Raw genomic sequence first — 12,033 nt, forward strand, 5'->3', positions numbered from 1 at the left:
TTGCTAGTCAACCCTTAACTCTTGGATTAAACCAGTGCTTCACTGACTTTTTTTTTTTAATTTTTAAAAATTTATTTATTTTGAGAGAGAGAGAGAGGGACAGGATGGGCAGAGAGAGAGGGAGAGAGAGATAATCCCAAGCAGGCTCCGCACTGTCAGCACAGAGCCCGATGTGGGGCTCTATCCCACAAACCACGCGATCATGACCTGAGCTGAAATCTAGCGTTGGACACTTCATCGACTGAGCCCCCCAGGTGTCCCCTCCTTCACTTCAAAAAGGAAAAAAAAAAAGGCATCATTTTAGAGGAAAGATGTCTTTGGCATAAGAGCAGATATTTGGTGGGGGAAAAAAAAGGGCAATTCCTCTGGGCCAAGGTATTTAACATTTTTAAACGAATTTTGAAGCTCAAAGCAATTACCATACACTTACTGTCCTTGTAAATATTAGAGTTTAGAGCTTAAGGCTAACGCTCTCCCTGCCACTGCCTGCAACCTGAGTCGTTTTCTCCAGCTTTCTTGATGTGACCCATGTTAGCAAAGGCTTGCTTTTGTCTTTCCAGCCAGAGAAGCCCTAAAGCGTGTGTCATAGTCGGCAACGTCTCATTGTACACTTGCTATTTTCACTCATCAGTGTCTTGGAGGTTTGGGCATTGTGAGGAGAAAGAGATATACATCATTCTTTCCAAGTGCTTCAGGAATTTCCCAGGGTACGAATATACCAATGCCCATCAACGCTCATTGACTTATTCCCATACTCTGCACACATATCCTTCTACTGTGTTACACTGAATATGCTTGGACATACTTCCTTATGTACTCAAGTATTTCCCATATGCCTCCATGCGTAACACTCCTAATGCTCATATGCTGTCAGTATTTTCTGAGCATGGGCACCTAACGTGGAATTGCTGGGGATGTATATTTTATTTTCTGACCCCTACTGCCAAACTACCTAGCAATTCTAAATGAAAGTCCTGCTAGAATCTCCGATTCCACTCAATTCTACTCAAGCCTACATGCCACTTGGTCACTCTCGTTCTTTGTTTAAAAATGTTGCCTTTGGGGTGCCTGGGTGGCTCCGTCAGTTAAGCGTCTGACTTCAGCTCAGGTCACGATCTCGCGGTCCATGAGTTCGAGCCCCGCGTGGGGCTCTGGGCTGATGGCTCAGAGCCTGGAGCCTGCTTCCGATTCTGTGTCTCCCTCTCTCTCTGCCCCTCCCCCATTCATGCTCTGTCTCTCTCTGTCTCAAAAATAAATAAAATGTTAAAAAAAATTAAAAAAAATGTTTCCTTTGCTTCTTCAAGAAGATGGAGACCATCTAAAGAGCCTTCTCACTGAGTTGTCCTCGTGCCAGGGCAAGCTGGGCGGGGCAGCCCGGTCACCTGCCAGATGTCTAGAAATTGGGCTTCTCAGGCCCACTGAGGTGGCCGGCTAGTCAGGGATTGTGCAGCATGGGTTACAGCACCAGACCAAACTGAACCCACTATGAATCCTTTTCAAATGGGCTCGGAAAGTCAATCACATGTTTCTATTTCAACCATGACATTGATGCCCAAATCAAACAATTGTTTCGGATAATTCATACTTAAGGCGTGCAGGTGTTTAGCGTTTGAGGAGACAGCCTTGCGACAAAGGTGGTGTTTGCTCAGGACTTACGGCCTGGGAGGGACATTGTTCTGGAACAAGCTGCCAAGAACAACTTTCCTTGTCCCCTTCACTCAGTGAATTTCTGTTCCTCTCTGCAGTACCTCATGCCCATGTTCTCCTCTCCATCTTCATTGTTGCCTCTTCAGACCCTCCCCATCCCCACCAGCTCTTTAAACAATATGGTAGGTCTGTATTTACCCCAGCACACCCTCCTTTTTTCCATGCATTGCATCCGTTAAATCCATGAAACACAAATCTAGTTCAGATTAGTTCTTGTTTACAATATTTTCTTTTCTTTGTATATTTTTTAATGTTTATTTATTTTTGAGGGGGGGAGGGGCAGAGAGAGAGGGAGGCACAGAATCCGAAGCGGGCTCCAGGCTCTGAGCCGTCAGCACAGAGCCCGTTGCGGGGCTCGAACTCAGGAAAGGCGAGATCGTGACCTAGGCTGAAGTGGGACGATTAGCTGACTGAGCCACCCGGGCGCCCTTACAATATTTGCTTATTATTCAGACTCCTTATTCTACTGCTCAAGGTCCTCCATGATTTGTCCCCAGATCAGTCTTTTAAAATGTATTTTCTCCTCCTTTCTCTGTCTTCAGCTTAGCAAAACAGAATGATCATGATTCCTTCAACCTTGCTCCCTTCCTGCTCTTCCTCTGACCTGGAATGCCATTCCCTGAACTCCAGAGGAGACCTTGTCCTCAAAGTGGGGGACTCGATGTGGCTTGTGCCATCTTCCTCATGTGCCACCAAAACCAGTGTCACCATTATCTGGGGGGACAGCCACAGGTATTAGCACAAGGAAGGGAAAACAGAAATTGGATGTTGGGTTAGTGCTACGTAAAGTGGCAGGACTGAGTATAATCTCAACAAAGGTTAAGCAGATTCTAAGTGATGGATGGCAATGTGTTTTTTTTCTCTCTCTCTCTCTCTCTTTTTTTAAGTTCATTTACTTTGAGAGAGAGGGCAGAGCCCAACGCGGGGCTCCAGACCACGAACTGTGAGATCGTGACCTGAGCCGAAATTAAGAGTCGGACGGTCAACTGACTGAGCCACCCGGGTGCCCCTATGTGTTTTCAATTCTACAGGCTACCGCAGAAAGTGAGAATGTAATGAAATTACAGCTGTATGAAAATGTTAGGCTACAGCAAGTTTCTATTCGGTGTTACCCTAGTGCAAGCATCTAATCAGGAAATGGGCTCCTATGTAACGCAGTGAAGCTTACCCAATGGGTATGAATAACATGTTTAGTCTATATTATGTATAGTAATTCACGGACGAAAATGATACTTTGGGGTCGCTTAGTAGAACATATACTTTCGGTTGATTTTTAAGGTAAAGAGCATTGATTTTATATCATTTTCTTCATACTTTTCTTCCTGTTCCCCCCCATCTAACTAATGGTATATATACTTAGGAGTAGCCTAATGGAAGTTAGCAACGTAAATCCTGGCCACAGACCAACTTTTCTTTTCTTTAAAGACAATTGGCAATCAGTGGGATTGGGTCTCTAAAAACTAGCTGTTGAAACTTATTTCTAATAATGAAAAATTAGAAGCCAACTGTATGTCCAAGAGTAGTAGACTGGTGACATACACATAGCGGATCAATACTGAAATTGCTGTGAAGGCCATAACAATATTGAAAACTCTTTTTGACATACCCTTAAGGAAAGTGAAATGGCAAACCCATATGGGAACCTAACTCTAGATGCAGATGGCCCATGAACTTGCCAGCGTGGTAGAATTGCAAGTAATTTTATTTCTTTAACAATTTATTTTCTATAATGAAATACTGAGTGGATATCAAAATCCAAGCATTGCACTAGTTGTATTGCTCCCAGCTGAGTGGGGCCCCCCTGGGCTGGAGGAAGAAGATTCCTTCCTCTGTTATCCCAGAATGGCGGCGGGAGGGCTTTCTCTTAAGTAGGGCAGAGGACGCATTGCCCTTACAAACAAGGAGAAACTGTACCAATTCTCCTTAAGGAGACTGGTTTAAACAAACACTTGTAAGAGGAACCTGATGCTTCAGCACAAGGGTAGGATTCGTCATATCTTCCCCAGCTACTATAAACACACCCTTGTCTCCTGATCTTGATGGATTGATTATCTTGTGGGGTGGGGGGCAAAGAAAACTAGCAGATGGGATTGCCAGAGTGCCTGACTAGTCTTCAAGGAACTGTAGAAAATGGGAGATTTACTGGAAATTGAGAGATCTGCAAGTGGTGATTTACTTTCCAAAATATTTCACAGGTGACTTTGGGAAATGCTTGAAACACTCGATAGCCCATGAATTAGATGCGGAGTTTCAACAGGATTTAGGAGAAAATCTTAATTGGATGTTCGGTAATTTTTTTATCAGAGGGTGATGGAGATTTAGAACGTCAGGCTGGGAAGGGAGTTGGGGATAGAAGCAGAGATCATGTGGGTCCCACATGGGTTCACTGAGAACACTCTATGTCAAGCTGACTTATTTTTTCTGATAAGGTGAATACATAGCAGGCGAGGGATGTTATAGACCAGTACTCTTCAAACTGTGATGTGTAGGGGCACCTGGGTGGCTCAGTTAGTTAAGCGTCTGACTTCGGCTCAGGTCATGACCTCGAAGTTCATGAGTTCGAGCCCCGCATCGGGCTGTGTTGACAACAGAGAGCCCGCTTTGGATTTTCTGTCTCCCTCCCCTTCTGCCTCTCTCTCTCTCTCTCTCTCTTAAAATAAATAAATCGACTTAAAAAAAAACCTGTAATGTGTAGAGGAAGTCGCTTAAGGATTTTGGTAAGATGCATATTCTGAATCAGAATGCCCAAGATTCCTCATTCCTAAAAGGCTGCTGGCCCAGGGACCATACTCTGAGTAGCAAGGCTCTAGACCGTGGGCTCCAAATATGGCTTGTTAAAAACCAGATTCCTATGCTGTAGGTCCAAAGTTGCTAATTCATTAAGCACAAGACTGCAATTTTTCAATTATGATGTTCTCTCCTAAGAAACAACAGCTTTCGACACTGCCTAGCAAGTTACAGTATCGTTATAGCTTTGATTACAGCCAATTAGGTATATTTCTAACTGGTTAGACTATCACTCAATCTTTGATGAAATGAATTACGTCTACCTCTGTACAACTTCTTTCTCTTGTACGTACTTCTTTTACTGCATAATTCATCTTTTAGTTTTGAGCGATTCAGCTTCTCCTATACATGCCCTCCTTCTTGCTGACCCTTAATGGACTTTGTATGCCGTTACTTCTCTCTGAACCGAGTCGGGCATTGACTTGTGCTGTGTCTCTGAGCTTCAGGCGCTCATGTGGCCAATGGCCATGATAATACTTTCTCTATCTACTTTGACGACGACCAAATCAGAAGAAGCCTGAAAGAGTATCCAGAGCTTGATGTTACAAATCAGGAATCTTGGGTTGTAGGCTGTTCTCTGTCAGATCTGATGTGACCTCAGGCAGCCACCTGACTTTGTGTCACCAATAGTGAGAAGGTTGTAAAAGCATGAAGTGCTAAAAAACCGTTTTTTTTTTTTTTATTATTCATGGTCGGAAAATATATTTTTTTAATTGGCAAAATTAACACGCCGAATTAATTGAGCAGCGTTGAATTAATATCATTAATATTTCCGTGACTTCGCTCCATTGGCTGTGTTTTTTGGTGAATGCCTACAAGAGGAATCCAATAGATAAGCGTCGTTTTCGCCTGACACATAGGCTAGATTCCCCCTATGCAAGATTCTAGCTGGGGACCGTATTTTTTGGCCCAAGTTGCCACCATGGTATGTAGAGATCACTCTCTTTCATGTGTTGTAAGCCCACTGTGACAGCACAGTGCCGATGGCACCCTCCATTTGTGCTTGACCTAGAGTTCCCGTTTTCAATCCCTCTTTGGCTTTGGCCAGAAAAAGAAGTCAATGATTCTGTGTTAATTTCACTGCCTCTAGAGCCACCTTCTCCCACTGGTCTGTGAAATCAGCATTCCTGTGATGGTATCTCATTTATAACATTCTTTGCCTAAACATCAGTGGATTTCAGAGAGAAGAAACACAGACAACTAATTTTTTAAATTAAAAAATAAAGTTTCTTTTCTTTTCTTTTTTTTTTTTTTAGGGTGAGTCTCTCTAGCTGAAGACATCTACTGAAGAGAGTCCAGCTAATTACATGCAAGGATTAACTTCTCAAGTACCCAGAAAAAGGTCAGTTGGAAACGGTAAAGGCCTGAAAGATAGGATGGGTTAAGAAGATGGGCTCCAATGGCCTGGGCTCTTATTCTAACTTTCTTGCTGGGTGATGGTACATAAGTTAGCTTACCTCTCTGGGCCTTCTTGCTGGGTGATGTTAGGTGAGTTAGCTTGCCTCTCTGGGCTTCTGCTTTGTTCTCTGTACAGTGAGGATTAAAGGAGGCAATCAATTCTATTAGAATCTATACTGATAGGAGCAGAAATATTTGTTTTGTTCCCCAGTGTACTCCAAGTGCCCAGAGAGGTTCTCGGCACATAGTAGGTGTTGGATGTTTACTGAATGACTAGCTTCCTTCCAGAGTGACGGAAAATACGTAAGCCTTTTTCTGAGTTCCCTTCTCAACTTTCTTCACATTCTCTCAAAGTGATGCTTCGTCGGAATATTCTTATTGTTCTCTAATAGTCAAATGGCCCCAGTATTTTGTTTACCGTGCCAGACCAACACTAGTGGCATAGTTAAAAGTCTAAACATTCCGGGGGGCGCCTGGGTGGCGCAGTCGGTTAAGCGTCCGACTTCAGCCAGGTCACGATCTCGCGGTCCGTGAGTTCGAGCCCCGCATCAGGCTCTGGCTGATGGCTCAGAGCCTGGAGCCTGTTTCCGATTCTGTGTCTCCCTCTCTCTCTGCTCCTCCCCCGTTCATGCTCTGTCTCTCTCTGTCCCAAAAATAAATAAACGTTGAAAAAAAAAATTAAAAAAAAAAAAAGTCTAAACATTCCGTGGACTTTCACATCCTCCAAAATGTTTATTGATTCAAAGAAAGTAGATGCAAATATTTGAAGCTTCAACCAAGTTTAGGCCTCTTTTTTTTTTTATTTTACTGTTTACAAAACAAGGTATTTTATGGATCTAATTTATACATCGAATAGAAGAGGGCTATTCCCAATATTATCTTTATCTTCTAGACATAAATAACAAACAACTCCAGTAATCAAAATTTACTACAATTGTAATAGATTTTGGCAGAGTTTATGGATTGCATACCCTGCTAACATAACGCCGACTTCCAAGGATAGAGGCCAGGATTTTTAGTTTGGCTTTGTTAAGTGGAAAAAAAAAAATCTACTACTGTATTTGTAGCTTTTACTACATTCAAGAGATTAATTTTCATAAATAAAATAGTTTATACCGGCTTCTAATCAGAAAGTTGAAATTATCTGAGGCAATGGAACCACTCAAAACTTGTATACTATGAAAATATTTCAATAATTAATGCATGCTTCATCTAGAGTAATTGACAGGAGGTCATAAACGTAATGGGCCATCTGTGTTTGATTTGTACGTGAAAATGCTTAAAGGGATAGGCAGGTAATTCAAGCTTCTCTGGCAAGGAAGATTTGTTCCAACTCCTCCAAGAAACAGAGCCATTTACTAGGGGGATTTGCTTTCTTCTTTCTTAAAGTCTTTTCCAGATTTCTGCTGGAGCTACGCACTTCTCCTTGCTACTCATTCTCATGCAAGCATCTCCTTTAGAGTCGGTATATGTGGATCACAGCCATCCTTGACAATTCGACTTGGTTGTCCTGGCCTTTTCAATAGGAACTTGAAAGCCATATGTCTGATTAAAAAAAAACTATACCAGAGGCTCACTCCAATGCTGTGACTTTACCACTGATTTCGCTCAATCTGACCACTTCCAAAATTTATTTCGCAAGTTTTCCTCTTCCGTCAGTTAACAAACCACCTTGCTTCTATTTGTAAACAAAGAGGAATAGGGCCGCTAGGAACCTTAGCAGCATTTTTGTAATTCAGTCCTTCGGGGGTGGACCAGAATCACAATATTTCAAGGTGTAAAATGGTCTTGGTGAACATCAAAGGAGGTTCTAGAATTCTCTGCGCAAGGACACCAAAGAGCGTTGAATAATTGCCTAGAAGGCTGTCCTGAGATCCAGACCCGCAAGTTCATCCAAGAGCACCTATTCAGCTGGCATTTACTGAGCATTTAGCATCTGCCACGTGTTGTGCTAAGTAAGCAATGATTATGCTGAAAGCCACGTTGTTTGATGGGTTGAACTAAACCAACAAGGTCCCTGCCTCATGGATCTTACACTCTAGTAAGTGCAACTTTTTCCCTAGACATCTTATAGACACCACGAACGCCATGCTAGAAACCTAAATGTGCCATCTCCCCTAATTACCTCCCTTCTAAAAATCTGTTTCTCCTCCCGTATGCCCCAGTTTGGGAAAATGTGCCACCCAGTTGTTCCAGGCAAAAACCCAGGATTATCCTAGGCTCTTCTCTTCATCTTTCCTCTTCACCAGAGCAACCCACAAGCTCTGTCCGTGCTAATGACCTACCACTGTTTGACTCTGCTTCCTTTTTTCCATCCCTAATGGTAACACCCTTAATTAGGTTCTTTAAAAAAAACTTTTTAAAAAAAAAATATTTATTTATTTACTTTGAGACAGAGAGAAAACAAGCAGGGGAGGGGCAGAGAGAGAGGGAGGTGAGGATCCCAAGCAGTCTCTGTTCTGTCAGTGCAGAGCCTGATGCAGGGCTGGAACTCAACGGGCCGGGCCAAGAGATCATGAACTGAGCTGGTATCGAGTCGGACGCTTAACTGATGGAGCCACCCAGGCGCCCCACCCCCATCTTCATTCATACATATACATATGTATGTATATATTTGTCTGGAATATTGCACCAACCTCCAGTAATGCTTTCTTACCAATCTAGTTTTCATACTGTTGTCAGAATGGTATAGTCAACATACAATGCTAACATCATTCTGGCATTTCCTTGTAAAAGGTCCTTCCTGGGATGCCTGGGTGGCTCAGTCAGTAAAGCACCGACTTTGGCTCAGGGAATGATCTTGCAGTTCGTGAGTTCGAGCCCCATGACGTGCTCTGTGCCTAAAGCTCAGAGCCTGGAGCCTGCTTCGGATTCTGTGTCTCCTTCTCTCTCTGCCCCTCCCCTTCTCTCTCTCTCTTTCAAAGATAAATAACCTTTAAAAAAAAGTTTATCCTAAAAGGCCCTTGCTGCAAGAGTACTACAATTGCCTTGGAGACGAAACCCAAACTTTTTAACATGGCCAAAGGACGACTCTTGCAAATGTGGGCTGGGCCAGATTCTCCAGGGCCACCTCTTGCCACATATCCTGCTCTGTAGTCACATGGAAGCGTGTCCCCTGACCACATGATGGGACGTTACTACCTTTGAACATATAGCTCCCTCTCCCTGGAATCCTTGTGTCTTCACCCATCAAACTCAACTCAGACAGTTGATGCCTTTCTCTTCTACACAGCTGCCCTTTCTTGAAGCTTGCCTCGGTTATTAGTGGCTCCTATTGGAATATTATGGATTCGCCTCTATGGTAGGTGGCATAGCACAGATCTGTCTCCTTGTCTCACAAGGTCACATGGGCTTGCGTATGGGAGATGTATTGAATAGAAGGTATTGAAGGATATTCATCATGTGCCCAGCCTTGAAGCTATGTCTGGTCTAACACGTTAACAGGGTTGAAAGCCAATTCTCATATTTGTCTTTAAGTGGGACTGGCAAAAGACGGTTACTGTCTTCTTTCTCCCATCCTGTTATATTTGAAACCGATTGTTAAATCACTCCCAGCCTTCTCTTTTCCAGGCTAATTTTTCTCCAGTGTCTTTGGCTCTTGAGTACTTCTTAATATTCAGCTATGTCCGTCTTACAGCTCTTATATACAAACACGTGGCTCTTAATACTTTTAACCTACACTCTTCAGGTTTTCCAAAAAGCTCTGAGAAAGATACAAGAAAAAAAAAATCAGTGGATTTTATTCCGGTTTTTGAAATACAGGAGAGTTTTTCAGTTCCACTATGGCATTTTACACAATGCCAATTGGCTAAATAAAAATTAAAAAAAAAATCCCCCAAAACGTGAGGAAGATAGAGTATCTGGATGTTGAACTGAAAGTTTGGTTTTTCAGATACATTTTTGGTTTTGAGCAGCCACAATCCCTCTCTTTCTCTCCTGTAGAAGTCAACAAAATACCAGCTATCCTGATTTTTTTTTTTTTTTATATTAGAAAGTGAGAGAGAGAAAGATGACGAGCCGGGGAGAGGGGCAGAGAAAAAGAGTGAATCTTAAGCAGGCTCTGCGCTCAGTGTGGAGCTTGACGCAGGGCTCAGTCCCACGACCCTGGCTGGGATGGTGACCTGGGCCCAAATCGGGAGTCGGACGCTCGACCGGCTGAGCCAGCCAGGCACCCCATCCTTCTGTTTTTTAATCAGAAAATATACATATAAAATATAAATTCAATAAAAAATCTAAATGCGGATCTTTACTATTTCCTGAACACGTGTTCATTTTCATTGATATATAAAGTGCACGTTCGGAATGGTAATGAAAATGAGAACTTTAAAACCTGTTAATGAGCACGGTTAACTATATATTGAAGCATAGGGGTAGTTTGCAAAGAACTCCAGTTATACCAGGAAGAAAATGCAGCAGGCGGGTAAGGAACCTGCATGTGTGATTGTTTCCAACACCGCTAAGGGCACTCAGCGTCCTGTGCTGTGTCGGATGCCCCTGGAAGGGGACACAGGAGCGTGATGTGGGTCAATCTTTGTTCCTCTTCTTGCACTGAGCTTATGCGGCTGATTTTGCCTTTAATGGGTAGGACTAGTTGTTCTTAACTCCATGCTGATGATCTGAAGAATTTTAATGTATTTTTTCTATGTATTCAAACACTAACCCCCCCCCCCCAATATTAAACAGCCCCCGACTTTGCCACCCAGATGTGTAGAGTTCAAAGCAAATAACAGTGACAGGCCAGAGGCAACTCAGCCATCTCTCAGACAAACGCACAGCCTGATGAGACAGAAGATTAAAAGCTTAAGTGGGGACAGTTTGAGCTGGTTGAGATAGGTGCAGCTGTGTTTTCCACCAGAATCTAGGTTCTTCTATTGTTTTTGGTATTAGGAAAGCCATGCATACTTGTTACAGAGAAAACTTAGAATATGTAAAGAGCAAAACTAAGAACATCCTTAAAATGAGTTTTCCTTTCCATTACAAATAGGCTGTTGTGGGGACGCCTGGGTGGCTCAGTCGGTTGAGCGTCCAACTTTGGCTCAGGTCATGAGCTCGCGGTTTGTGAGTTCCAGCCCCGCGTCGGGCTCTGTGCTGACAGCTCGGAGCCTGGAGCCTGTTTCAGATTCTGTGTCTCCCTCTCTCTCTGCCCCTTCCCCGCTCATGCTCTGTCTCTCTCTCCTTCAAAAATAAATAAACATTAAAAAAAAAAAACCAAACAAATCAGCTGTTGTGATCCCATTCGTATATATCCTTTCAGTACATAAAATCGCATCCTGTTCTACATACACAGATTTATTTATTTGGTATTATTTTTATGGCTTCAAATGATTCCATTTTCTGGATTTACTAATGTGTATTTAACAATTCACTTTTATTAAACATTCTGATCATTTCCTGTTTAAAATTATTTTTTAAGTTTATTAATTGTTGAGAGAGAGACAGAGAGAGTGAACAGGGGTGGGACAGAAAGAGAGGGAGAGAGAGAATCCTAAGCAGGGTCTGCATAGTCAGTATGGAGCCTGATGTGAGGCTCGAACTCACGAACCGTGAGATCATGACCTGAGCCAAAAACAAGAGTTGGACACTTAGCTGACTGAGCCACCCAGGTGCCGCAACATTCAGGTCATTTCTAACTTTTCTCCCTGTCAACATATTGCTCTAAAATGTATGCAGTAAGACATCTTGATTGGTATAATCATCTCAAGAGGTTGATGTACTTGACTAAGAAACTATTGTTTGTTGAGAAGGCATATTGTGTGCTACAAATCAGTTCATGTATCTTTTTTAAAAAAATTGGGGCCTATAGAAGACTGAGAATAAGATATGAATACATCAAGTTAACATGAGTCTTTAAGTTTTTAATGTTTGTTTATTTTTGAGAGAGAGACAGAGAGACAGAGCATGTATACAGGCAGAGAGAGAGGGAGACACAGGATCTGAAGCAGGCTCCAGGATCTGAGCTGTCAGCACAGAGCCCGATGTTGGGCTCAAACCCATGAACCATGAGATCATGACCTAGCTGAAGTCGGATGCTTAACCTATTGAGCCACCCAGGCGCCCCAGCATGAGTCTTTATTTTAAAAACTTGGATGATATGCCTTGTGAACAAACCAGTTCAGTGTTTGAGAATGATAGGTAAAAAAA

The 12,033-nt window shown here is 42.7% G+C and overlaps 1 protein-coding gene across 10 annotated transcripts in view; it reads left to right on the forward strand.

Moving 5' to 3' along the window:
• LOC147580394 (uncharacterized) overlaps positions 1-12,033 on the forward strand; it is a 119,762-nt gene that overhangs the window by 71,856 nt on the left and 35,873 nt on the right. For all 10 annotated transcript variants that reach the window (XR_015252854.1, XR_015252858.1, XR_015252859.1 and 7 more), the window contains one exon: positions 5,751-5,836. The gene's annotated coding sequence lies outside the window, so the exon portion shown is untranslated. The remainder of the gene's footprint in view (positions 1-5,750; positions 5,837-12,033) is intronic.

The sequence above is a fragment of the Puma concolor genome, chromosome B3 (assembly GCF_028749965.1).
Source record: "Puma concolor isolate L17-30 chromosome B3, mPumCon1.1.hap2, whole genome shotgun sequence".
NCBI lineage: Eukaryota > Metazoa > Chordata > Mammalia > Carnivora > Felidae > Puma > Puma concolor.